Below are 26,990 nucleotides of genomic sequence, written 5' to 3'. Positions count from 1 at the left end.
TACGTTTTTTTTTTTTTTTTTTTTTTTTGCAGAAATGGTAGTTATTACACAAACGGCCAGCAGGTGGCAGCAGAGCAATTGCTTTTATAGCAATTGAACACAATATTCTGTGGGACTTGCAAAATCAGTCAAAATTCAGTAAAACAGCCGGGAGCGAACGGGATTGCGAAATGTGAAAATGGCTGCCAGTGAATGAGTTAATGGATTATTATCCCGCAAATGATGATCGCTACTTTTCTCCGATAACGCCCCCTGCCGTGAAACGTGGGATGAGGAGGTTTCCGCCCGCCACTCCGAGTGCTGACAAATGGCCCGACATTCCCCCGGAACGGCGCGGCGGCCGTAAACGAGCGGGCCCCTACAAGCCGAGCGCTGCTCAACACATTTACTGCTTCATAAACGAGCCGTCTTGATTTGCAACCTATTAGACGCGTCGGCGACGTGATTTAGATGGAGCGGAATTCTCCGGCGTAATGAGATCATCATGCAATGGACTGCTTTGCATCCTCGCCGTATGTGAAATATGGCTGGGGCGCCGCCGCCGTCGCCCCAGCGGGGGTTAATTCCCCTCGGATCCACATGTGCTAATTTAAGCTTTATTGGAGACAGTTTCGGGCTTCTTGTTATTTTGTGGAAGAGGGTAAAAGTGTCACGTAACATGGCTTTTGCCTTCTTAATGAATGGTCAAAAAAAAATAAAAAAATAAAAAATAAATGCAGATGTAAAAGCACAAGGTTTGTCTATTTTATTTATTTATTTTTGTAAATCTAAATGTGACAGGTTTATAACAGTAACATGATTTCACAGAGTTTGACAAAAAAAAAAAAAGTGATGAAAAACAAACTTGGGTGAACCTTATTTTCATTCAATATTGAATTATAAACAACAATATGGCAGCAGAGCAAAGAACAGTGGTGTGCGATACTGCAAATTTTGGTATCGATCCGATACCAAGTAGGGCCAGTATCACCAATTGAATTGCTTATTCACAATCAAATTTCAACCTTCAAATGTTTTTGTGTTGTTTCCTTTTTAAACAAATGGCCAAATTAGGTTTCCCGATAAATAGAAAACACTTTATCAATGTTTTATCCCTCCAGAAACATTCCAACCATAACAAAATATTTTTTTTAATGTTCTTCAACAAAGTGCACAAAGGAAAGGAAACAAAATATAAACAAATACTTTATAATAAACTACAAATACAAAAAAATAACTAAAAATTGTGCCTTCATCACTTCTTTTTCAATCTAAATAAGATGTTAAAGATCGTCATGCAACAACAAACATAAAACATATAAAACAAATTATTTTCAAGTATAATACTGTTTATCTAATCTATTACAAAAATGAGCCGCTAAGTTGTGTGATGGCACACGATCGAAACATACTACTGTGATGTGCCTGTTTATCCGTTTTACCGAACCGCAACAGTGCATAAAAGAGCCAAACTGAAATTCAACTACTAGATCGATATTTTAGTGCCAGTATCGATCCAATATCAATATTTGGATCGATCCTCACGCCACTAGCAAAGAATATTTGGAACAAGCTAGCAAGAGTGGCTAGCAAGAACTCGCTGGAGCGGCTAACATGCGGCTAGCAAGAACTAGCAGGAGCAGCTAACGAGCGGCTTGTGGGAGAAGCTAGCAAAAAGCGCAGTGGTTGACCTATTGAGTCCAACACTAGAAGTGAAGATATGTGGTTCAAATTTGGTAACACGCAGACAAACTTTTGTTCGAGGCATTTGACTATTGAATGATATTTTGAAATATCACCTTAAAATGGCCACTTTAGCAAAGTGGTCAACCTGTTGTCTTTTTGAACATGGGTTTTGGAAACCGGTCGTTTATTTTCAATTTTGTAAAAGGACTACATTTGTTTGTCTCCAGAAGAAGCAATTTCAATGTTGATAATGACTATTTAAAAAAAAAAAAAAAATCCAATAAGAAGCAGGAGAGTCAATGAAATTATTCGCATTGAAAACATTTTCTTGTAAAAAAAAAAAGGCAAGCGCAGAAATACGTGATTAAACGGTACATTTATTTATTTATTTTTTTCAAAGCTTGCCACGGATGAATGAACAATCATCAGGGCAATAAAAAAAAAAAAAAAGTATAAAGAGAACACAATAAAATGATTTGTGGCTTCACTCCACAGCACTCTTGGATATTAGTACAAACAAAGCATATTGTCGAAACGCCGCTGTTACTTTCACATTTAAACCAAATTGAATCACATTCACCGAGTCCACTTTTAAGTAATGGCGGCTCGTCTTTCCACTTTATTTTCTTGTTATCCCGCCCTCGCTGATGTATTGCCGCCGTAATACACCTCGATATGCAATCTTTGGGAAAAAAAAAAGAAAAAAAAAATTCTCCATCTGACGGCCGCTTGCTGCCAGCCGACGAGGATAATGAAACGCGGACTCCCGTTCGAGAACGGCGGGAATTGGAAGTGACAAGCGTCTCGGAGACAGGAAACATGTTGGATGGGATTTCAACGCGCCGGCCGTGCCAGATCGTGTGGAGTTTTGATGGCTTCTCTTTCTTTGGATTGGAGCGCGCCCACGTTCAATTAATTGTGTGTCGGGCTGAATTATTTGAGGCCGAAAAAGGCTCGATGATGCTTGTACGACTCGGTGACATGATCTCATACAAGCGTGTGGCAGGTTTAGCACAATTTCAAACGCGTCTCAGGTGTGTTTAATAACCTCAGCCTCCTGAAACTTCTTTTGAGGCGGTGCTTTCAAAGTACATACTGTTACGGTTTTGCGGTGGAGTGAGAGAAGTGGACCCAAATGTGAGGAGACTGATCAGACAAAGGAAATGAAAAATGTAGGGTGATTTATTCACAAGTGGGCAGGAAAACCAAGACGAGACGAGACGGAACTGGATAGGACAGAACTTTTGGCTTGACAAAACTGCAGCTTGACTTGACAAAACTGCAGCTTGGCTTGACAAAACTGCAGCTTGACTTGACAAAACTGTAGCTTGACTTGACAAAACTGTAGCTTGAGTTGACAAAATTGTAGCTTGACATGACAAAACTGTAGCTTGACAAAACTGTAGCTCGACTTGACTTTACAAAACTGTAGCTTGGCTTGACTTGCCAAACCGTAGCTTGACTTGACTTGACAAAACTGTAGCTTGACTTGACTTGCCAAACCGTAGCTTGACTTGACTTGACAAAACTGTAGCTTGACTTGACTTGGCAAAACTGTAGCTTGACTTGACAAAACTGTAGCTTGACTTGACAAAACTGTAGCTTGACTTGACTTGGCAAAACTGTAGCTTGACTTGACAAAACTGTAGCTTGACTTGACAAAACTGTAGCTTGACTTGACTTGGCAAAACTGTAGCTTGACTTGACAAAACTGTAGCTTGACTTGACAAAACTGTAGCTTGACTTGACTTGACAAAACTGTAGCTTGACTTGACTTGACAAAACTGTAGCTTGGCTTGACTTGACAAAATGTCGCTTGACTTGACTTGACAAAACTGTAGCTTGGCTTGACTTGACAAAATGTCGCTTGACTTGACTTGACAAAACTGTAGCTTGGCTTGACTTGACAAAATGTAGCTTGACTTGACTTGGCAAAACTGTAGCTTGGCTTGACTTGACAAAATGTAGCTTGACTTGACTTGGCAAAACTGTAGCTTGGCTTGACTTGACAAAATGTAGCTTGACTTGACTTGGCAAAACTGTAGCTTGACTTGACAAAACTGTAGCTTGACTTGACAGAATCTGTAGCTTGACTTGACAAAACTGTAGCTTAACTTGACAGAACTGTAGCTTGACTTGATTTGACAAAACTGTAGCTTGACAGAACTGTAGCTTGACAAGGGATATTGTGGGGGGGTTGGCGATATTTAAAAAAGATCACAATATCGTGAAAAAAAAAAAGAGCTCATACTCAAAAAAAGCACAATATTGTGCTTTTGTACATAACAGCAATGCATATTAACCACCTGCAATCTCTAATAATATTGAGGCACTTATTTGCTAATGCAAGCACACATTGATCGCTTCACAAGTAAATTAGATTCCCCTTCATCTGACAATTAGCATAGATTTTAAACATAGAAGGCCAAAACATCCCTAATGAAAATTAAATTGCACTAATAAACTGGCCACTAGAGGGTGCTAGAACTGCACAAATGGAAATCAACCTGACATTTTCAACAGATGTGTTCCTTTTAAATATTGTGAACATGACGACGACGATATTGTGGCAGTTTTAATATCAGGATATCACGATATGGCCCTTATCGTTACATCCCTATTCTTCACTGAATTGCATTGGCCAGTTGGTCAATTCATTTGACAGGATGTTCGGCAAAGAGAAACGACGACAAGTCAAGTTAAAAAAGACATTCTATCTGGCGTGAAAACGATGAGGGTCTACATTTGTATTCGGAACGGACCTTCATGTGGAGCGTTTTGTTCTGGGAGGGGGGGCGCCCTAATGCGCGGCGTCCACCTCACACAGACGACTCAATTGCAGCATCGTGGCGATGCCTCATTGCCTCGGCCTCATATCTCATCCCAACCAGCCACTTCACCGCTGTTTTTTTTTTTTCTTCCTCCCTCTGTTAGCTTTCTCATTACCTCACCGACACTTCCAGGGAAATAACGCGGAGCTCTTCTATTATGGAAAAAAAAAAAAAAAAAAAAACAGTTTTCCCCCTCATCTTCCTCTATCTTGTGTGCGAGACAACTGTACCTGCACTATCACAATGCCCCCCACCTTGCAACCCCAGTTTCCTTTCAGCCCCCTTAAATAGGCTATTTTCTCCTCTAATGTTGTTTCCCACTCTTCTCTTTTGTATTGATTGGACAAGCTCGCGGGATCAATAGACGTTGTAGATCAGAGTGATTGCCGAGCAGGGCGGGCGACCATCTCCCACGATTCAACCTGCCCCCCCCCCCCCCCCCCCCCCACCTCCTCCCCCCATAAAGCATTCTCATTTCTGGCGGGCGAGGTTATGAAATAAGGGGCTGATAAAAGTGGACGGCGAGGCTTGTTTTGTTTTGACCGATGAATAGGTTAACCGCCGTGGCGTGCTCGGCCGCCCGTGCGCGGGAACTTGCGAGGGGGGAGGGGCTCTCACCTCATTGTGGAGCAAATTACCCTGAATCTATGGTCTCCGTATCGCGGCCCACAAATCCTGAAAGTTGTTAGTGCCACGCCGCCGCCAAACAGAAGAGGGCCGTGGAACGATTGTACTCTAATGGACCCGCCTTTTCCGTCCGAATGCCTTATGAATTCATTCGTCACTGTCCTCGCCGCTTGAACCGAATGCTCTTACTCCATGTCGTTTTATTTCCTTTTCCAGCCTGCGTACTGGGCAAACTTTTTTTTTTTTTTTTTTTTTTAAAAACAAGGCACAAATTTTAGGAATTGCTCTGGCAATAGCTAACATTGCAGCCAATGACGGAAAGGCCCCAAAATATGATTTCCCCAAATACAAAAGAAGCGGCAGTTTGCAAGGCAAAATTAGCATTTTGCGGCTATTAACTCATTTGCTCCCAAAAACGTACAAATACGTTCTATGTTAAATGTTTTAAGTGTCCCAAAGACGAATGTATACGTTTTTTTAAATGCTAGAGCAGTGATGTCAAACATACGGCCCGCGGGCTGGATCAGGCCCGCAAAGGGGTGTAGCCCGGCGCAAGATGATTTTGCAAAGTAAAAAACAATTTGACCAATTAATCAGATGGCCACAATCAAAACATAAATTTATAATCTCACAAGCAGTCCTCAGATGAGCAATGCAACTTGTACGGGAAATGGTACTTGGATGTCATAATTTTACACACAGATTAAAGTTACGGTTTATTTATTTTATTTTTTTATTTTAAATCACAGACTGACATAAACATGTTAAATACGACACAAATTAATTACTGGTAACACAATATATATATCACAAGGATTACCATCCTTATAACATTAACTCATTTGCTCCCCAAAAGGTATAAATACGTTCTATTTTAAATATTAACAGTGTTCCAAAGACATATTTATGTTTTTGTTATTATGCTAGAACATACAGAAGGCTTTGATGCAGCTTCTGAACTGTAGAGAACGGTTGTTATTAGAAAAACAGCCAGGAGGGTGGCAGCAGAGTATAAGAGATCAACCAGGGCCATGTTGAAAACAAGCTGATTTCCCCACAGTTCTAAACAGATTCGTGAATCATGATTACACTTAGCTATATTCTAATGCTAATTGCTGCAAAATGGAAACCGATTCGTATTATTTTTTTATCCAAGATAAAATAAGAGACGTTAATCTTTCTTTTGGTAGGTTCCATGTTTTTATAACAATAGAACACAATATTCTGTGGGCCTTGCAAAAATCTGTCAAATTTTTTTCCCGCAATTTGTGAAAATAATAGCGCCACGTGGTTTCCGTCCAACACTGACAATACGGACAAGCTCATTTTCTGATGTGAAATTGTCATCCTGCTCTAACACCTGAATTACCCCCACTGGGCATTATTAAAGGATTATCTGAGTTGATCTTATTATCCATAAAGAAAACCTATTTATTTCTATTGTTTAAGTGGGAGTTAATTCATTTTAAACAGTTTTCAAGCTCGTTTGGTATCGGGAGGAATAAAGCAAATCCCAGAAGACAAAACCAAGTAATGCAAAACTTGTTTTGAATAATGTCATTGTCATTTCCTTTTCTTTTACGCCAAGGGAAAAGGAGGATTTTGTTTGACCCAGCTCTAGGAAATGAGCGCAGCAGCATACTATGAGACAAAAATAAAATCTTATTTAATATCGTACTCATTTCAGCCTCGGTAATGCGAGATTAATGCTTTTAACCTGGCGCTCGTACCCGGGTGAAACTGTATGTACTTTTAGGGCCAGGAGCGTAAAGTGCTCTATAAATAAAGTTGAGGTGAGGTCAGGGACCCCAACATGAATTCCCCCCCCCACCACAACACCACTCCAAACTCGGTCAATGCTTGTGTGCACAGCAGTCAACCTCATCCCGTTTTTATTTCGTCCATTTTTAGTCAACTATAAATCGAGCATTTTTGTCTTTTTTTTTTTTTTTTTTTTTTTTTTTAAGTCCAAGAAAATATCATTTTATTCGTCTAGTTTTATCAACAAAAACTTCAACGTTTTAGTCCAGTTTTATCAGGACAGTCATTTTATCCATGTTTTTTTTTTTTTTTTGTCAGATTATGTTGAACATTTCGGATCTAAAATATTTCACATGCAATTTTCTCTCATCTTTTTGATGAAAATCAACTTCTCACACAATTACAATGGCTACAATGGCTCCATGCTATGAGCCAGTAAGTTAGCCAACATTAGTTAGCGGTCGGATTAACATTATTGTTGGAGCTTTATAGCAGTTGGATTAATGTTAGGTTATAACGATAATTTATTTTATTTTATTTTTAGCCTTTCACCGTGAATCCAGCTGTAAATTTCAAAAGGGGCGTGTCAACTGTGTGTCACACGACAATGTCGCAGTGACAGATTTCCGTCTCGTTTTTGTTCTTGAACTAAAATGTCCATAGATTTTAGTCCACTATTTTTTTAAGTGAAGGACATTTTCATCTCGTCTTCATTTGTCGACAAAAATGCATACTGATTTAGTCCCAGGTATTGTTTATTAACTCATTCACTGGCAGCCATTTTGACAGAAGCAATCCCGTTCGCTCCCGGCTGTTTTACCGAATTTTGACAAATTTTGCAAGGCCCACAGAATATTGTGTTCAATTGCTATAAAAGCATGGAATCTATCAAAAGAAAGATTAAAGTCTCTTCTTTCATCAGGAAAAAAAAGTATGCTTCTATCTGTTTCCGTTTTGCAGCAATTAGCATTAAGAGAGCTAAGTTTCATCAGTTTTCACAAATCTGTTTAAAATTGTAAGCAATTTAGCGTTTTTTTCTAGATGGCCCTGGTTGATATCCTTTGCTCTGCTGCCACCTGCTGGCCGTTTGTGTAATAACTACCATTTCTGCAACCGTTCTTTGCAGTGGAGAGGCTGCATCAAAGCCTTCTGTATGGCTTAGCATAAAAAATATATTAAAAAAACGTACAAATACGTCTTTGGGACACTTAAAACATTAAAAAACAACAAAAAAAACAACAACGTATTTACACGTTATTGGGAAAATATGAGCTAATGAGGGTCTAGTTTTAGCCCGGTGAAAAATGTGTGTTGAGAAAATTATTTTTGTTTAGTTTTCGTTAAAGAAATTAACACTACCTACCATTTTTCTCCTACGCCATCTAATGTAGTTGTTCGATGATCATTTCAAGGGTTCACCGTGAAAATAATGTGTGCGAGGGACCCGTAACCTTTTATTCCGAAGATGGACACAGAATTTGTTGTAAAAAAATAAAAAAAATTAAAAAAAACTTTTGTTATAATCGCTTCGGGGAAGATGGTGAAACGTTTTTGCCTCCCCATCTAACGTGGCAGAAGAATCGCATCAAAGTTACCGTCTCAAAGGAAATCTTGAGCATTATCTATTGAAGCGACTTGAAAAAAATAGATGCAACAGTCCGTTGTCCCACTAGCAACAATTGCTATTCAATGAGGACAAATATGTCTCGCCGCAATTCTTCTCATTCCTGTTCTTCTTAAGATCACTCCTGCAGTAACGTCCTTTCATCCGATGGAGGTGTTTACTTTGCCGCACTTTTCTCTCTGCCGTTTTTTTTCTTTCTTTTTTTTTTTTTAGCCATGGCGATTACGGCAAACGAGACTTTGAATTGAAGTTGCTTTCTCTGTGAAAAACGGCTGCCGACGAGCTTCCAGCATATTCTTCTCTCCGATTCCATTTGAAGCTGATTTACAATTTTTAGGGAGTGCTTTTGCTGTAAAGAATGAGTTCGCGCAAAACGCCCGCTTGCATTCGTTTGCTGTCATGGTTTCTTCATGGGAAAATTTAAATGTACTCTATATAATTCATGAAAAGCGTCTTATATTTTATTTACACTCCAAAAGGTGTATTTTGCCATGCGAGTGTTCATTTTATTAGCACGCGTGGAATCCATGCTAATGCGGCTTAAGCTGCTTTTAATCGTGAGAAAAAGGACATAAAAGGTGTCCGACCAAAAAGCTGGTATCTACCTGGGAAGCAGGTGGGCGAAACGGTGATGGCCTGGGAGTCATCCGTTATCAATGAGAGCAAGCGATTGTCTGTGCTGACTCAGCTCGACTGCATCCCGTTTTTTTGGGGGGGGGTTTTTTGGCTGTTGTTTTCCCACTTGGTAATCCATGAGAAAAAAAAATACGACCTTCAATACATCAAAACAAGGCTGTGCGCATGCATGGTCGGAGTTTTCTCTCCTTTGGGAGACAGAAATGGGCGTCGGTTAAGGTTAAGCCCAGGTGAGGCACGTGCTGGAATCCACGAAGAAGATCGAAGCCCCGCAAAATCCGTTTCAGAAATGTGTGTTTTTAAGGAACTGCAAGATCGCCATATTTATGAATAAAATTACGAGGACAACCAACACCACTGTCTGTGGCTGTATCAGTTCAACTAAACTTGTGTTTCACCACCTGCACCACAACTTAGACCTGCTTTTACCTGCTCAAAAGTCTAACCTATTTTCTGTGACCAGGTTTACTAGGGGCCCGTCATAGAAAAAATGTCTTCTTTCTGCCGTACTGCGATCTGCCAAATTCCCAAACAGGGTAAACTACACTTTCCTGGTCACAAAGATTGGTGACAAAGATTCCCACCCCTAAAAAGTGGGAATCTTTCTCATGATTCGATTTGATTCCAATTTTTGGGTCTGCGATTCAATTCAAAATGATTTGATTGACAATGATTTTTGCTTCATTTTATAAATGAGCAAATAATTGTCACGATCTACTACTCCAGTCTAACTCGCTAATGCTAATGCTAATTAGCGCACTACTCGCGGCACTTTTATCTCTCAAAAGAACAGCTATTCATACAAAGAAGCATCTTAACAGTACTCACCGGCATATGCTCTTCCTATGCTGCCAAAAAAAATAAAAATAAAAATAAATCAACTTTTATTGGTAAAACTAGATCGTGACTTTTTCCTTCTACTTGCTAATGTGGCTACAACGTAACTGTGCATCAGAACGTACGGGACCACACTGCCCCTAAGTGGCCAAATCGGGTACAACATGAACAGAGTTCCCAGTACAAAAACAAGGGCAAGACAGTGTAAAATAATTTAAATAAAATCGATTTTACGACATTTAACTCATTTGCTCCCAAAAACGTCTAAATACGTTGAAATGTTTGACGTGTCCGAATGATTTACACTTTTTATTTTTTATTTTAATTCTAGCACATACTTTGATGCCGCCTCTCAATTGCAGAGAACGAGTAAAGCAATAGTAGTAAATACAAAAACGGCCAGAAGGTGGCAGCAGAGTATAAGAGATCAACCAGGGCCATGTTAAAAACAAGCTGTTTCAATGCGCTTCTAAACAGATTTGTGAATGATGATGAAATTTAGCTATATTCTAATGCTAATTGCTGCAAAACGGAAACATAGAAATATACTTTTTCTTTCTGATGAAAGAAGAGACTCTAATCTTTCTTTTGGTAGGTTCCGTGTTTTTTAAATTTTTTTAATATTATGTGGGCCTTGCAAAATCAGTCAAAATCCAGTAAAACAGTCGGGAGCGAAGGGGGTTGCTTCAGTGAAAATGACTGCCGGTGAGTAAGTTAAAATCGATTCTGAATTATACTAAATGAGAATTGATTTTTTATTTTTCATTTTTTTTTTTACACACCCCTACCACTTTTGTACCTTAACACTCGTTTTAAAGCCATTTTGTTTTTTTACACAGAATAAGAGTAACAGATTAGCTTGACCTTGTTTGCATCCGCAGTAAACAGAGAAAAGCACGCCTCATTTAACGCATCAATGGAGGATAACGAGGGTCTCTTCTATTTACTTCTCGGCATTACTAAGAAATCCTGTTTGAGAGACGAGAGTGCACAGCAGGCAAGGTTCTGCTTTTGCACGCTTGACTTTTTCCGTCATTTTGTTTTTTTTTGTTTTTTTAAGGAGGGAATCGTGCCAGATTGTACAGATTGCAGTCGAACTCACTCCGAGGTGTTACTGTGCTCCTGGAAAAGTTCCAAACAAGCCTCAACCTGCGACATCAGACTCGAGCTGAATGCGAAGCGGCGGGTCAGGGGGAGCTCGCGCGCGGGTCCAAGTGGGACAAAACATGATTATTTGTGACACGACACAGAACGGTTCATTTATTGCACTGGCCGGCGTGTTCACGCGAGCCCTCCCTAATGAGGCCTCATCCGTCTTTTCAGGCCTGGCAAACAACAACAACACCGCCGCCGACACTCAGCGACAAAAGGCGCCAAACTGCACCTCGGCTCCGTTTGAAATGACCTGCGAAATGGGCCATCAGCCCTCGCCGTCACCCCTGCGCATGCCGCAGAGTGCCTCGTCAGCGGATAAATCCGCAAGGACAGAGGAGGACAGGTGGAGTGGATCTAAAAGACGCCTGGTTGGCCCGGGGAAGGGAAAAAAAAATGTCAAAGTGGAGGGCAGATCGGAGTTGGTGTGGAAAAAGTGGGAAGAGAATGAGGAACACGCGGGCTCGCTCGGTACGTCGCCGTCTTCAGACTGGCCTAATTCCAGGGGACATGTTCGCCGCGGAAGAAATCCTGTTAGCCATGCAAAATATCTGCTTGAATCCTTCAATATTTCATCATGCCCTCGCAGCGTTGATGATCTCCCGCGTTTCCCTTTTCATCGTCGACTTGCCACGGTCCTTGTGTTTTTTTTTTTTTTTTTTTTTTCAACGTGACTAGTCTCTGCTTTTTCCGGATTGATGGTAGGGCTGGGTGTTGCCGCCAACTTCGCGATACGATACGTATCACGATACAGCGGTCACGATACGATGCGTATCGCGATACAGGGGTCACGATACGATGCGTATCGCGATAGAGAGTTCACGATATGATGCGTATCGCGATACGGGTTCCCGATACGATGCGTATCGCGATACAAGGGTCACGATACGATGAGTATCGCGATACAGGGGTCACGATACGATGCATATCACGATACAGGGGTCACGATACGATGCGTATCACGATACAGGGGTAACGATATGATACGTATCGCGATACAGGGGTCACGATACGATACGTATCTCGATACAGGGGTCACGATACGATGCGTATCGCGACACAGGGGGCACGATACGATGCGTATGGCGATACAGGGGTCACGGTACGATACGTATCGCGATACAGTTAATCTTCAAGGCAATACGTATCCCGATTATAGCAGCCCACGGGGAATTGAATTACCCTGGAAATTGTGGAAATTTTTGAAATTATTTTTCATGTACAATTAATACCTTTAAAAACTATTTTGTCCTCTTGCTGTCGACTGATGATGACATCATCACCTGTGCTGAGGAAGTAGGTAATGGCCAGTCATGGCTGAACCTGTTTTCTGGGGTTGGTCAGTAAAATGAACCATGATTGGTCGTTACTTCCTCATCAGCAAGTAGAAAAATTACTCTTTCAAGGTATTAATTGTACATGAAAAGTAATGACATTACCACATTAATTATATACAAAATATTGAGTTTTTACTGCTGAAAATGGCTCAATGAGTCAAGTATGCCTTTAAAAATAAGAAAGACAACTATAAAATGTTAAAATGAATAAAAACTAAAGCAAAGCAATTTTGAAAAACCTTCAACTAATAAAAACTAACTCGCTCTGAAAAATAATGAATACTAAATTAAAAAAAATCAAGGTGAAATAAAAACTAATTATAATAAAAAAAATAATAGCAAAACTATTATAATAATCCTGCGTCTACTCACACGAGTCATGCTCTGAAAGTGATTTTTTTTCCAAAAATATTGCATCGCACAACATTCTCGGGCCTTAATTATAGATTAATTTTAATTTAGGGCAGCTTCCTTTTTTTTCTGGTCTAACATATTTTTAAGCACTGTATATAGATCAAACATAAATCATAATGATATCCTCTTATCGTTATTGGGCAATTTTGCCAAAAATGACACAAAAAAAAAGATGCACCCAAAGTATATTGGAAGCTGTTCTTTGGAGTATCACCATAGTTTTGTTGTTGTTGTTTTTTAAGATAACACTTTGAAATGTTGCCATTGGTGGGACATCCACTCGATAAGGGTATATTATACATATACATAATAAACACAAATATACAACAAAGATAAATCAATAAATATAAAGCAATCACAAAGATGCGCAAACACCGTCTTGACAACATCGAGCTGCACTGAAAACAACACAAGTGGAATCAGAAGGCATCGACTGACTCCTGCTGCGGCGCTTCCATTTACTGTAGGGTGCAACCCCCCCCCCCTCCCCCACCCGTGTCTGCATACGCAGAAAAACTTGAGCTGACTCCCAGTCGATGCAATCAAAAAACTTTCCATCAACCGCAACGTAATACAAAAGTGGTGCGAAACAGGTGCACAATCACCATAAGGCAATCAGCACATAATCACGGGATTTACGTGCACTCCAGAGCAATTACATGCATGCGAGATTGTGGCTGGCATTAAAAAAAAAAAAAGAGAGACCCACTGAGTGAGCACGTAGCTTTCTGCACCATTTTTTGGCATTTCAAAGTTTGTTAAGTGCAACCTGTCAAACTGACGCGCTTCAACTGTTTCACTGTCGACGTGACTTGTTTCTGCTGCTGCCGCGTTGGCGAGGACGCGAATGCGACCCGACGGGTGGCGACGGTGATTTGAGGTGTCATCACCGTTTTTGTGCATCAGGGGTGGGAACCGCACGGCACGATACGATATGCGATACAAGGATTACGATAACGGTTATCTCACGATATGGCGATACCGCAATTATCGATATATTGCTCAGGTGATAAATCCACGATTATCTCAAACAAAACTAAGAAAAATAAAATAAATAAATAAAACAACAATAATAATAACAATAATAATAATAATAATAAATAATAATAATAATAATAATAATAATAATAAATAATAACAAAATATATAAATAATAAATATAGAAATAATGACAAATAAATAATAAATAATAATAATAAATTAATAATTCATAATATAATAATAATAAAATTATATAAATAAATATAAATACATAATATAATAAACAGTGTATATATAATATATATATATAAATATAAATAAAAAATAAATAATAATGGTAATAATAATACAAATAATATAAATAAATATAAATACATAATAAAATATACGGTATATATAATATATATATATATATATATATATATATATAAATAAATAAAATACAATAAACAAAAAATAGAATAATAATCGTAAAAACTAAGCTCATGAGTCTTCTTTGCCTGAAGACTTGCGTCAATTTCCCCGCCACTCTTATGAGCCGCCCCCCCTAGTGCCCCGCCAAGTAATTACTCATTAAATCATGAGCAATCGAGCAATCGTTTTTGTGCCTGAATATTATCTACAAATATCACTATACTTGCGTAGACGTATCGGTAATCTATCGGGAGGAGACAAAGTATCACGATGTATTGCAATATTGACGTATCGTCACACTCCTACTATGCATAATGCAATTGCCCACGGTACCGGTAACTGTTTTTTGTTGGGTTTTTTTAGCTTTGTGGCTTTGTTTGTAGCATTGGAAGTTGCATCAAGTTATACCTTGTTGGAATACTAATTAGGACATTTAAAAAAACATTAAACAGTTTTATAATTAAAAAGTGTTGAATTTAGCAGCATTTTATGGGCCTCGACTCATGAAGCATGTCCAACAGTCATTTTATTTTATGGAGGCAAATAGCCCTCCGCTGCAAAATGTTAAATAAGCAGCGAAGGAGTATTTAAAGTTGAGCAAACACGCCATGAATCATGGCACCACCATGCAGTTTCTTCATATCAGTAATGCACAATAGGAGTAGTTTAATACGTGATTTTTTATTTTTATTTTTTTAAACAAACCGTCCTTTATTGCCAATCACAGCTCAGCTAGACTAATTTAGTCTCCTATAGTAGTCCAATCAAACCTTTTTTTTTTTACATATGAATTCTGTTCTGTTCCATTCAACAAATTCTTGCTATTTTTTTATTTTTTTTTAAATCAGAGATGCAACTAAAATTTTCTGCCCTCGTTTTTTGGAACCTACCAAAAGAATGATTAGAGCCTCTTCTTTCATCAGGAAAACAAAAAGTATATTTCTATCTGTTTCAGTTTTGCAGCAATTAGCATTAGAATATATAAGTTTCATCATTATTCACAAATCTCTTTAAAACAGAGGAACAGAGGTTGTTGGCCCTGGTTGATCTCTTATGCTCTGCTGCCACCTGCTGGCCGTTTCTGTAATAACCACCACGCGTTCTCTTCAGTTCAGAGGCTGCATCAAAGGCTTCTGTATGCTCTAGCATAAAAAAAAGAAGTATAAATACGTCTTTGTGAGCATTGTAATATTTAAAATAGAACGTATTTATACGTTTTTGTGAGCAAATGAGTTAAGTGTACTGTACTTTAATTCTTGATCTCTTGTGCATTTTGACAGAAGAATGTCAGAGGTGTTTTCTGAAGACGCCATTTCACAAAGCATGTTCAACAAACTCCGAGACTAACCCTGAACAATCTTAATCATATGGCGAATTGGAACACGACTTTAGAAAAAAAAGAAAAGAAAAAAAGCATTGAACATTGCTGCTCGTGTCAATGCGTAAATTGAAACGTTGTCCTTATAATAAATTGTATTGAAATCCAAACAAATTGGATTGACTGACATCTCGGAATGTTCTCGACGTTGTTTTCCGTCGTACTTGCCTTCAAACAGCATTTTGCAATTGAAGTATAAGGTGCAGAGATGTTGGGGAAAAGCATCAAACAAATCCCGCCAAATGGCCCCGCACGAGCAAATGTTCATCATCTTGGACAGGAAGACGCGGTCAAGGGCTCTTTGCCGGCCATTTACCGGCCGCTCTGCACTTATTGCGCTCGCAGCAAAGCAGCGGCGACCAGACGGCGAATTATCCAACCTCAAAATGTCCAAATTAGCTCTAACGTGATTAAAGGAGGCCATTAATATTGAACTATAACGGCGCCTGCAGGCCTTTAACATCCCCCCTCTCCACTTCCCATTCGACTGGACTGTTATTTTTTATTTTTTTATTTTTATTTTTTTCCCCAACTCGGCAATTGGCTGAGCTGCAGTTCTTTTTGACTGAGCATTAGTGGTTTGGGGAAGGAGGAGCCTTTTGTTCTATTCAATTATCAGATAGAAAAACTGATAGGGGATGACTTTGAAACATCTAAGTGCTTAATGCAGCCCCCTCCTCGAGTAAACGTAATGCTTTAAGGATGTGGTATCGTGGCCACTTAATGCCAGAGGTGGCAACAGTACTCCAAATGCTGTACTTAAGTACAAGCCCAGATACTTGTTAACTCTTTTACTGCCACACGTTAGGAAAAAAACCAACAACAAAAAAACAAGAAGCCCCACAGTGCCATTTCGCTGATTACGAACATTCATCAGATTCCGTCACATTTCATTGTAATTCCATACACCAGCAACCCATTGAAAAGAGACACAATGCTGCCATCTTCTGGCCATAGTTAGGTGCTGTTTTTGATTCCACAACCCATTGACCAGGCAGTGCTGCACTTAGACGTTGCTCCCTCCATTTAAGAAAAAAACAAACAAAAAAACAAAAACGTAGATGACGTCATTTCACGTTTATGGCAGCATACATCGTGATTTTACTAATCGTTATTAAACGTTATTGGTAGTCAAAGAGTTAAAAAATATATTTTGATAAAAACTATATGGATTGATTCAACTTATTATATTATATTATTATTCTTATATTAAATTAATTACCAAAGACTAAAACGAAGGACATTTTTGCGAGAATTATAGTTTTATTTTGAGTTAGTTTTGTAAACATAAAATGTAGTTTCAGTTAGTTTTCTTTTTTAAAAAGCATCTTGGTTTTTATTTTATTTCCTTAACGAAATTGTAGTTTTGAATTTTAGTTTTTTCATTAGTTTTAGTAAACTAAAATAACCTTTAATAGCACCTGTGTTTTTCGACACCCTCCCTTCTTACTTTGACCATCTCCAAACATTTTTGTTTTTATTTGATTTGAACTGAGTCAAATGCCATTTTTAGCATATGTCGCGGGCCACTAAAAAATGGACGGCGGGCCGCAAATGGCCCCCGGGCCGTAGTTTGGACACCGCTGGTCTACAGGGACACCCGTTGCGTTTTTTTTAAAAAAATTTTTTATATGTATATCTTTTTCGTAAAATCGATTACATTTTTGGGGGCCAGTCGAAGCAGGAAAAGGGAGATGAAGAGAAGGGTCACATACTGCAATCAGCGGGACGTATGGAGGAGGAAGCGTGAGCGAGGGTCCGCCGGCAGAAAATAGAATAACTTGCCAATCAATTGTGCATTGGACGCCCCACCCCCCACCCCCCGTTGAGCAACAGTGGGGGGCGGTGGTCCTCCCTCTACGGGGGCCCGCCAAAGTTAGAGGTCATAATAGGCCAATACACAAGATAAATGCCATTTACTGCTGTGGAAACCCGGCTGGAGGTCGGCGCTTTCGTATTTATAGACCCCCTCTTTGGCACCTCCTGCAGTTCCGGTTCTTGTTCTTCCATCCGTCTCCACCTTGATGATTTCCGCGCCAACGGCCGCCGCCGCCCAGAGGATGGGCGGGTGCAGATCAAAACCGGTCAAGGTTGCGTGCTCACAGCTGTCAGATACAATTACGCCAGGCTTAATTGATTCATGATCACTTTACCAATTAAAGATCGGGCAAGTGGGCAGGAATTGATTTAAAAAAAAAAAAAAAAGGCTTGAAAGAAGCTGATGAGCTCATTTGAACTCCAATTAGTTGTCAGTGTGGTTGTTTAATGATGGATTTTTGATAAGTACATGTTAATAGCATGGACAGCTTGTGTCATTATTGTTATTTGTGAATCTTTTTTTTTTGCAGATATTAGTAGACTAAAGTACAGTTTCCACATCAACGCTCTTTTGGTGGCACGGTTCATTTTCGCCCTTTCACAGTTTGCTATTGACAAATGCAAAACGTTGATGACCACATCATAATTTGCCTCCATTGTTTCATTTAAGTACTCCCAGTGTTTTTCCATTCATCTCCCGACGCTGCCGGTCAGCCACGCCCACCTCATTAGCCACTCTGCTCACCTGGGTGCACAGGTGCTTTAAATAATCAATTAGCTACTTTTTTTTTTTGGCCTCTTAAGCTCACTCACCTTCTTCGAAATTGTTTTTCCTTAATATAAAAATCTCCAGTACGCTTCCTTTGATCGATGCTGCCTTCACGTGCTATGGGAAAGGTGGCCCTGACCACCCGGAAGCTCGGAATATTAACTCATTTGCTCCCAATAATGTGTAAGTACATTTTTTTTTTTTATGTTTTAATTGTCCCAAAGACGTATTTGTTTTTTTTTTTGTTTTTTTATGCTAGAGCTTACATAAGGCTTTGATGAGCCTCTCAACTGCAAAGAATGGTTGCAGAAATGGTAGTTATTACACAAACGGCCAGCAGGTGGCAGCAGAGCAAAAGTAATCAACCAGGGCCATGTAGAAAAAAAGCTCAATTACTTAGAATTTTAAATAGATTTGTGAAAACTGATGAAACTTGGCTGTTTTCTAATACTAATTGCTGCAAAATGGAAACAGACAAAAGCATACTTTTTTTTTTTTTCCCTGATGAAATAAGAGACTTTAATCTTTCTTTTGATAGATTTCATGCTTTTATAGCAATAGAACACAATATTCTGTGGGCCTTGCAAAATCAGTCAAAATCCAGTAAAACAGTCGGGAGCGAACGGGATTGCGCAATGTGAAAATGGCTGCCAGTGAATGAGTTAACTGGTACAATTTCATGAATGGGCTTTAAACATTATTTTTGAGACGGTTAAACTCCATCACGTAATTAAAGTTAAAAGTTTTTAGTTGTATAAATAATGGATTAGTGTGGTCTCTGTATCCGCATCCTGACACCACACGAATAACACGTTTCTGTCAAAGAAAGATGGAATCGGTGTAAGTTTTTGGCTGCACAAACACCACACTTCCTGTATGTTCCTTCCTGTATGTACTGCATGCGGTCTTGTCAAAGTTGGACACGCCTCACCAGCATTTAGCGTTGCCGTTGGCGTCCCAAAGTTGCCAGTTGCGGCAAAATTAACCACTCGGTAAACAGTTGGACTGTTTTGATTTCGTCGCCAGGCACTGTGGCGGCTGTTTTCCGTTCCGTTCTGCTACTGTGTTACAAATCCAGATGGAATTTTAGATGATTTAAGTTTTTGGTGGTGCTGGGGGAACTTTGTACTGAGCCAAATACGTTTGCCTATTTGCCGGGGTTCGATGTGAGTGAAGGCTTAAAAGCCACCGCCCACCACTGAATTGAAGTTTTCACTTGTAAAAGTGGTGATACATGACTGATTCCTTCATCTTGTGTCGTCCAGAGAAATACCTGGAAAAAAAAAAGGAAAGGAAAGGCGGCCCTTTGAGTTGTAAATGAAAAATGTATTCCAAACTTCAATGTGTCCACGCTTTGTGTGTTTTAATTCATTTCATTTGGTTAGCAGTGTGACAGTCACAAACGCAAGGACATTTCCATTTAGCGTTGCTCCTCTTATCTGTTTCAACTTGCCCTATTCATCCTGACGCCTTCATGAGTTTCTTTTTTTTTTGTGTGTGTTGTTGACACCTAACGAGATTTGGGGGATCCATTGTGAGGAAGGAAGCTCATCTTCTCCTCCCGCGCGCTCTTTATCTCCAATCGGATGATGAATAATTAATTCCTTCGGCGGAGGGTGGGCGGGGGGGGGGGCACACTCGCCATATTGTCTCGGAGAGAGACCGCTGTAGTGTCGCGCCTCGCCGCCATATCCCAAGGGGGCGATCGCCGCACAAAAGCGAGGCCCGGATTCGCCGCCGCCGCAACAAACAAACAACAAACGGCGACTGGCTAATGCTTAGGGGAGGGGAAGACATGAGGGAAGGTTGCAGGTAATGGCTCTTTGCGGGGTCTATTCATTAAACAGAGTGTCTGAACAATAGAGGCGTACGTAATGCATCTGCTTTAAACACGCTGCATTATGTATGAGTCGAAAAACAGCTTTTAAATGCGGAGCGGGTTAAAGGCTTAAAGGTTGCCGAGGGACTTTGGAGGAGGAGGGAGCGCGCGTATGTTTTGATTCAACGCATGTCGGAGTTCCAAACGGATGCTGATTAAAAGCCGCAACTACAACAAAACATTATATACACATTATTTTCTTGGATTAAAAAAAATGTGTCGAAATAGTCTGACGTCATGGTGACACTGAGCCAGAAAGTTGAGCGCGAAGTCGTCGTGAGGTGACATGAATGATTTGTTTTCAATCGCTTGTCCAAATCTCTTGAAATGGTTTCAAAATAACGTTTTCAAAAATTGTATTTTCATGCCGGCTGGAGGTAAAAACATCAATAAATAAAAAAAAGGCAGCGACTTGAGGGGCCTCCGTACGTGACTGCAAGGCGACCGTTGTTTGTGTTTTTTTGTTTTTTTTTGTTTGTTTTTTTTTAGTGGGAAAAAAAAACATTCATCAAACTTTTTGGAATATGTTGTTGTCGTTCACATCTATCATTTGGTTGAATTTCCTAGTGGGAACTTGCCAAAGTACAAGCCATAGAATTCAAATTCAAAACCAAATGGCCAATTTACAATTCAATTTCAAACTTTTTTATTTTTTTTTATTTTATTTTTCTCTCTCCATGCATTCTAATACAATATGATCGATATCTCGACACAATTTCTTGTCAATTTGGTGAAAGCAGCAAATCCTTGAAACGGACATCAGAGTTTGATTAAGATGTTCTGATTATAAACGTAAGATGCTGTTTTAGTTAGTTTTTTTTAATTCATATATATAAATATATAATTTTATTTTTTTTATATTTTATTTTATTTGCAAAACAAAAAAATACATAAAATTTGTGCTTTTTTTATTTATTTATTTATTTATTTATTTATTTATTTTTTTGCTGTGTGCAAAGCACGCATGCTCAGTGAAAACAAAACCCCTACACCACCAAGTGAATGCTCCCTGCGCACACTGCCAATAATGAGAGCGCCACTGCCCCCTAATGTAGTGGAGGTGCAATTGCACTTTATTCTAGGACAGTAAAAAAAATAAAAATAAAAAAGCATGTTCCCCGAGGTCAAACAATAATGTGTTCCTGCATTGTGGGATCACATCACCCGTGTTTGATTTGTGAATTATGGCGAGCAGAATCCGTGCATGCGTGCGCACATGCAAGTGTTAGTTGCGCACGTAATCGCCACCTCTAACTTTCACCTCTCAGCTTCCAGCAGAGTGAGCACATGTGCTTTTAACGGCGTTAATAAAATATCACACGTGTCACATATTGCGTGGTGTGATAAAATGAGTCTTTCTTTTTTTTTTTCGTCAAGTTGTCTTCACAGCAGCAACGCAGAACGGGATTCATTTATATCAGGGGTGTCCAAACTTTTTCATTTGAGGGCCACATGCAGAAAATCAGAAGGACGCAAGGGCCACATAATGTTATGAAGAGAGATTTTGTTCAGTCCTAAAAATTGTACAAATAATTTATTTGTGCTTTTGCATATTTAGAAAAAACAATTTATTTGTAATATGACAATAGAGTTAATATAGTTTTGGAATTTTTCATTTTAGTTTTTATTTTTATTTTTAATTTAGTTATTTTAATTAGTTTTCAGCGTGGTTCTGTTTTTTATTTTTATTTTTTTTTTATTTTTTATAAGTTTTAGTTCTTTAATAAATGCTTAGTTTTGGTTTAGTTTGTTTCAGTATTAGTTTTAGTTTTTTATGTGTCGCAATATTTAAAACACTCCATGGGCGTGATGTCATTATTCCGGTTTATATCAAAATAAATCAACTAAAAATCACATTTAAAATCATCCCCAAAGAAATTAATTACCAAAGACTAAAACAAAGGACATTTTTGCTATAATTATAGTTAGCTTTATTTTAGTTCGTTTTGTAAACATAAAATGTAGTTTCAGTTATTTTTCTTTTTTAAAAAGCATCTTTTTTTAAATTTTATTTCCTTAACGAAATAGTTTTTTGAATTTTAGTTTTTTCGTTAGTTTTAGTTAACTAAAATAACCTTTAGTAGCACCTGTGTTTTTTTTTTTTTTTTTTTACATCTTCCCTTCTTACTTTGATCATTTCCAAACATTTTTGTTTTTATTTTATTTGAACTGAGTCAAATGCCATTTTTAGCATATGTCGTGGGCCACTGAAAAATGGACGGTGGGCCTCAAATGGCCCCCGGGCCGTAGTTTGGACACCCCTGATTTATAATATGGCAAGTTAGTGGTGACGAGAATTCCGACAAGAATTCTCACAAAAGACAATCCATTGCCGACGAAGACTCCGATCGTCACGAGGATGCTGAAGCGTTCTAGAAAAAAATGGCCGTCTTAACGTGGATGAGCTCGCTCGTCGGAGGCCTCGTGTGCCCTTCCGCCATTCTCCAGCTCATTAGCATAATTCCGCTTTCATCAGCACCTCCTCTTGCACTTCCACTGCAGCAAAAGATCTGAAAATGACCCGAAACTTTGACGGCTGCGTCCCCTGTGCTCCCCGAGAAGGAGAGAGGTGCGCGGATATCCTCCGGATTTTGATCCCACTCCTCCTGCTTCTTTTTTTTTTTTTTTTGAAAAAGGAAAGTCTTTGATGTGCTGACGACGGCGCGCTCTAATGAGGCGACGACGTGTGCGTGCGTAGGGAGGGAAAACGCACTCACGCACGCACACAGAAAACTTTGCTGCTGTTCTTACTTTGTTGAGCGAGGCGCCATCACCGCCTTCCTTTGCAGCATCACATCCTCTGCTTTCCATTATTCAACATTTTTCTTGTGGGTTATTTCAAGGCTTTTTTTTGTTTTTGTTTATTTCCATTTGGAAAGGTGGCGTTTTCTTGGATATTTGGCGAGAGCAGAGATTATATGAATCATATGACATGCACTGTATGTGGCTGAAGCATGTGACTAAGAGTGACATCAACCTTAAAATTTTGACCGCCAATAATGTTTAGTAAAATCACGATGTATGCCGCCATAAATATTAAATGACGGAAACTGCGTATTTTTATTTTTTTTAATCAATGGGCAGTGCAAAGTCGAAGTGGAGCGCTGCCTGGTCAATGGGTTGTGGAATCAAAAAACACCCACTAACTTTGGCCAGCAGGTGGCAGCATTGTATCTCTTTTTATTTTTTTTTTATTTTTTTTTATTTTTTTTCCCCTCCCCCCAACGGGCTGCCAGTGTATGGAATTACAATGAAGGATTTTCACGACTAGCTAGCTCATCCATCGCGCAGCTATAAAAATATCCGTCAATAAAACGTTCGAGGTCCTCCACGCTGGACAATATTTCAGATCTTTCTTAGTAAAGAAAAAAAATCGAAATGATCTAGTAATTAAATTTGAGTATGATTAGAAATATAGAGCTAATTCTATCTTAGCAGCAGTAAAAAATAATAAAAATCCAAAACAAATTTTCCCATTATAATTCATGTAAATAATTTTAATCCGTTCCAAGTCTAAAAAAAATTTTTTCCAAGTTTTTTTTTTTAACTTTTATTTTTTTATTTTTTTTATTTTTTTATTTTTTTACTGCCTCACGTCATCAAAACGTTATCATTCACGTCATCCTTGAAAACGTTATATTTCATCACATTTTGTTACGTTTCATTGTAATTTGATACACGGGCAGCCCATTGAAGGGATACAATGCTGCCATCTGGTGGCCATAGTTAGAGTGTTTTTGATTCCACAACCCATTGACCAGGCAGCGCTGCACTTTAGATGTTGCACTGACCATTGATTTAAAAAAATAATAAAAAAAAAACAGTTGACGTCATTTATTGTTTTAGGCGGCATACATCGTGGTTTTATTAATCGTTATTAACTCATTCCCTGCCAATCCAGTAAAAAAAAAAAAAAGGATCTTTGACGTCTATAGTCGTCAATGGCAGCGAATGAGTTAAAAGTTTTTGGCGGTCAAAGAGTTAATGCTGGCTTTGAAAACATTAGCAGGCTGTGGAGCGCAAGGACAAATCCAAGGCCAGGACGAGAGGTTGGAGGAAAAAAAAAACCAAAACAAAAAAAACGAGGCGCTTTATCTCACATCACAATGCGAAGGTTCGGCCCTCCTGCGGCAAATACAAATGATCCGCTCTCGCAAAACGCTAACCTTAAGCTCCCTCTCGTCTATTTAACGGCAAACTTTTTGTCCTATTGTCTCGAATGTGGAGGGCATCTCATATGCTGCGATGTGGCGCTAATGTAGCATTATGACATAAATTCAAGTTGGGGGGGGGGGGGGGGGCGTGCATGCTCAGCTGTTTCGCCTCAGCTCTCACACGGCGTTTAGTAAAAACATGTTCACTGGTGAGTCGGACTCTGGTTAAGTGACTTCTAATCGTCCCTAAAAGTGTTGCGCAGAGTGCTCCGCTACTTAATGAGCCCGTTATTGTCAGAGCGTGCCACGACGCTTAATACGCTCGTGTTTTGAGCGCAGCGAATTAAAACGAGTCCAAAAAAAGGGGAAGCGGATTCCACTTTATACATAATGCATAATTCATACCGGCCCGATAGACCGCATACAAAAGTTTTTTTTTTTTTTTTTTTTTTTTTTTTCTTTCATGAATGCGCTTAAGTAATAGTTGACGTAGTTGCTTGCGGCTATTCTTACACAAAAAATAGCTACGCTAAGTCTGTGGTGTCCAAACGACTGCTCGAGGGCCATTTGCAGCTCCGCTGTACATTTTTTAATGGCCCGTTACAGATACCGAAAATAACGACATTACCCACAATATTATTAAATAAATAAATAAAATTGGACTATTTAGAGTAAATTTGAGTCTGTGTAGACTGGGACCAAATAGACTCAGTTTTAGAGTAGGCTAATATTTATTTACACTTGGAAGAGACTAAAATAAAGAACTGGGTGAAAAAAAAAAATGAAAGTCACTCAAGGGTTGGGAAGCAAACGCACCATCTTCAGCTTGGGAGACTGCCGCACTACCACCTGAGCTATGCCCCTCCTACTGTTTGCTTATCTCCAAGAGACCAAAAACAGCGTTTTGGTCCCTTTGGAGTTTGGAAGATTCCAGATGACACGAGCGATATAATCTGTGGCTCAGGTTGTCAATCGGCTGTCTCCCAAGCTGAAAGTTGTGAGTTTGTTCCTTAAACCTTGAGTGACTTTTATTTTTTTCAATTCTTTGTTTTACTCTCTTCCAAGTTTAAATAGTACTCTAAAACCGAGTCTATTTGGTCCCACTTTAAAGTCGAATTGACTTGACAGAATTTATTGTGTTTTTGTGACTTAAAAAAAAAACACACACACAAAACATCTATCAAAAAACGTGAGGGCAGCGCGAACACTAAACTTTGACATCTAACTCATTTGCTCCCAAAAACGTATAAATACGTTGTATTTGAAATGTGTTGTGTCCCAAAGACGTATTTATACGTGTTTTTTATTTTATTTTTTTTTTTTATTTTTTTTTTTATATATGCTAGAGCATACAGAAATCTTTGAAGAAGCCTCTCAATTGCAAAGAACGGTTGAAGAAATGGTAGTTATTACGTAAACGGCCAGCAAGTGGCGGTAGAGTATAAGAGCTCAACTAGGGCCATGTTGGAGAAAAAAAAAAGCTCAATTGCTCAGAATTCTAAATAGATTTGTGAATAATGGCGAAACTTAGCTATATTCTAATGCTAATTGCTGCAAAACGGAAACAGATAGAAATATTATTATTATTTTTTATTTTTTTTTATTTTTTATTTTTCCCTAATGAAAGAAACAACTCTAATATTTCTTTTGGTAGGTTCCATGTTTTTATAGCAATAGAACACAATATTCTGTGGCCCTTGCAAAATCAGTCATAATCCAGTAAAACAGCCGGGCGCGGACAGGATCGCTTCTGTGAAAATGGCGTGAATGAGTTAACACATTCACTGCCATAGACGGTTTTAGACGTCAAAGGTTTTTTTTTTTTTTTTTGCTGGACTGGCAGTGAATGAGTTAAGTAGGAGGCCAAAAAATTATCAATAAGCGGACCACAAATGGCCCCTGGGCCACAAATTTGAGACCCCCCTACTGTAATGACCTCAAAAAGTAAAAAATCTACGTTTCACATTTGGCACAAATAACCTGTAAATTTCCATTTAACATACTAATAGATCATCATGATTGAAGGATATTTCATTAAAAACCACATTTCTGTAGTTTCAGCATTCGTGGGATTAAAACCTTTTAGTCATAGCTGACATTTACTTACAGGTGTGTGGATAGTTGGGAATGACGGATGAAGGCCACACGTGGAAGAAAATGCCTGACAAGTGAGGGAAGTCGCGCAGCGGGGAAATGAAGTGCACTGAAAAGGAAAGCGAGCACAAGTCTCCATTTCCCTGTCAAGATGAAAAGCACTTAAATCGTGTGTGCTTTTTTTTTTTTTTTTGCGCGTATATGCGCGTGCGTACGTGTCGATTTTCTCCTTCTCCTTCATCATTCCTGAGTGAACCTTTTGTTGTCACTCGGCAGCTCATGTTGCTTCATTCTCCCGCTTGCAGATTTGAGCCGCTTGCTTCATATAATTCACCCGCGCGACACGTTTGCTGCAGGATGCTACGATGATGCTAATATTTATTTTTTTCAGTTTTTTTTTTTGTTTGTTTTTTTGCTTCAACCGTCAAAACAGTGACGGCAAAGTGGGAACGTGTGATACCAGATGAAAATGAGACATAACCAGAATTATAAGAAATCATTACCAAAAAAAACCAAACGCATCTCATTACCAGGCAAGACCAAACCATAATTTCCTGAAAATTAGCATAATGTTGCCAGACATGACAAAATCAGAAAATACACCACAGATGAGGCACAT

General features: G+C 39.0%; 1 protein-coding gene across 5 annotated transcripts in view; it reads left to right on the top strand.

Moving 5' to 3' along the window:
• Nucleotides 1-26,990, top strand: part of ntrk3b (neurotrophic tyrosine kinase, receptor, type 3b) — a 284,546-nt gene that overhangs the window by 23,406 nt on the left and 234,150 nt on the right. The window contains exons 2-3 of one of the 5 annotated variants that reach the window (XM_077520224.1): nucleotides 18,146-18,232; nucleotides 18,329-18,427. The exons of the other annotated variants lie outside the window; for them this stretch is intronic. The gene's annotated coding sequence lies outside the window, so the exon portion shown is untranslated. The remainder of the gene's footprint in view (nucleotides 1-18,145; nucleotides 18,233-18,328; nucleotides 18,428-26,990) is intronic. 5 annotated transcript variants of the gene reach the window in all.

This window comes from Festucalex cinctus, chromosome 4 (assembly GCF_051991245.1).
Source record: "Festucalex cinctus isolate MCC-2025b chromosome 4, RoL_Fcin_1.0, whole genome shotgun sequence".
Classification (NCBI taxonomy): domain Eukaryota; kingdom Metazoa; phylum Chordata; class Actinopteri; order Syngnathiformes; family Syngnathidae; genus Festucalex; species Festucalex cinctus.
This window is presented reverse-complemented; position numbering and strand designations above follow the sequence as displayed.